We start from the raw sequence: 2,603 nt of genomic DNA on the forward strand, positions 1-2,603 counted from the left end.
ATATATAAACCTTTCCTTGACTTTTTACAATAATAGACTAATACAATATTTGTCACTCAGCATAATGTTCTCCAAGTTCATCCACGTTATGTGGTGTTTAGCAGATTTTACATTATTCTTTAGGGTTGCATAGTATTCCATTGTGTGTATGTACCATATTTTGGTTATCCATTCTTCAGTTGATGGCCACCTAAGTTGTTTTCATCTTGGGCTATTGTAAATAGTGCTGCTATAAACATGGGTGTGCATATATTTGTTCTTGGCTCTCTCTTCTTTAGCATATAGACCTAGTAATGGACTGGCTGGGACAAATGGTATTTCTAATTCCAACTTTTTAAGGAATCACTATATTGCTTTCCACAGTGGTTGTACCATTTTACAGTCCCACCAGCAGTGTATGAGAGTCCCAATCTCTCCACATCCTTGCCAATATTTGTTATTTTCTGTCTTGTTGAACTTTGCTACTGGTGCTGGGGCAAGATGGTATCTCATTGTTGTTTTGATTTCCATCTCTTTAAGGGCTAATGATTGTGAGCATTTCTCCATATGTGTTCTGGCTGCCTAAATATCCTCATTGGTGAAGTGTCTATTCATGTCTTCTGCTGTTTTTTAATTGCATTATCTGTCTTTTTGTTGTTGAGGTGTTGGAGTCTTCAATATATGCTAGTGATAAGTCCTTTGTCAGATATATCACTGTGGAATATTTTTTCCCAATCTGTAGGTTATCTTTTGAGTCTTTTGGAGAAGTCTTTGGAAGCACATAAACATTTAATTTTTGGAAGGTCCCATTCATCTAGTTTGTCTTCTGTTGTTTGTGCATTTTGGGCTATGCTTGATTGTCTATTGATACCATATATTCCAAAAATAACAAACAAAACTCACTGCTGTGGAGTCGTACCTGACTCATAGTGACCCCTCCTTGGGTTTCTGAGGTGGTATCACTATGGAAGTAGATTGCCCAGCCTTCCTTTTGAGCAGTGGCTGGTGGGTTTGAACCACCAGCCTTCTGGTTCACAGTCAAATGCCTTAGGCTAGCTAGGGCCCCTAAATTTTCCCTTAGTTTTTCTTTGAGGAACTTTATGGTGTTAGGTTTCACATTTAAGTCTTCGATCCATCTGGAGTTAGTTTTTGTGTATGGTGTGAGGTACAGATCTTGTTTCATTTTTCTGCAAATGGATATCCAGTTCTGCCAGCACCATTTATTAAACAGACCATCTCTTCCCCATTTAATGGATTTCAGCCCTTTGTCAAAGATCAGCTGACAATAGGTCACTGGATCTATTTCTGGATTCTCAATTCTATTTCATTGGTCTATGTGTCTGTCATCATCAATACCAGGCAGTTTTGACTACAGTGGCTGTGTACTAGGTTTTGAGATCCAGCAGTGTGAGACCTCTTTCTTTGTTCTTCTTCAATAGTGCTTTGCTTATCTGAGGTCTCTTTCCTTTCCATATAGTGATTGGTTTTTCCATATCCTTAAAGAATGTTGATGGGGTCTGGGTTGAGATTGCATTGAATGTATAGATTGCTTTGGGTAAAACTGACATTTTCACAATGTTCAATCTTCCTATCCATGAGCATATTATGTTCTTCCATTTATGTTGATCTCTTACGGTTTCTTGAAGTAATCTTTTATAGTTTTCTTTGTACAGGTCTTTTGTGTCCCTGGTAAGGTTTATTCCCAAGTTTATTTTTTTATTTTTTTTAGTAGCTATTGTAAATGGTATTGATTTCCTTATTTCTTTTTTAGCAATCTTTTTGCTGGTGTAGAGGAATCCAACTGAATTTTGGATGTTGATCTTGTAGCCTGCCACTGTGCTAAATCTCTCAATTAGTTCCAGTAGATTTTTTGACTGAGTCTCTTGGGTTTACTAGCTATAGGACCATATCATCAGCAAATAGGGATAATTTGACTTCTTCCTTACTAATTTAGATGCCTTCAATTTCCCTTTCTTGCCTTATGGCCCTGGCTAGGACTTCCAGTACAATGTTGAATAGAAGTGGTGATAGTGGGCATCTTTGTCTGGTTCCTGTTTACAAGGGGAATGGTTTCAGTCCCTCTCCATTGAGAATAATGTTGGCTGTTGGTTTGGCATAGATGCCCTTTATTATGTTGAGGAATGTCCCTTCTATTCCTATTTTACTGAGAGTTTTGATCAGGAATGGGTGTTGAATTTTATCAAATGCTTTTTCTGCATCGATTCATATGATCATGTGGTTCTTTATTTTATTTATATGGTAGATGACATTCATTGTTTTTCTAATGTTGAACCATCCTTGCATACCTGATATGAACCCCAATTGGTCATAATGAATGATTTTCTTGATATGTTGTTGGAGTCTATTGCTAGGATTTTGTTGAAGATTTTTACATCTATATTCATGAGAAATATTGGTCTGTAGTTTTCCATTTAAGTGATATCTTTGCCTAGTTTTGGTATCAAGGTTATGTTTGCTTCATAAAATGAATTAGGGAGAAATTCATCCTTTTCTATGTTTTGGAATAGTTTGAGTAGCATTGGTGTCAGTTTTTCTCTGAATGTTTGGTAGTATTCTCTGGTGAAACTGTCTGGGCCAGAACTTTCTTTTGTTGATAATTTTTT

This window comes from Orycteropus afer, unplaced genomic scaffold (assembly GCF_000298275.1).
Source record: "Orycteropus afer afer isolate SDZICR_OR568_19922 unplaced genomic scaffold, OryAfe1.0 scaffold00002, whole genome shotgun sequence".
NCBI lineage: Eukaryota > Metazoa > Chordata > Mammalia > Tubulidentata > Orycteropodidae > Orycteropus > Orycteropus afer.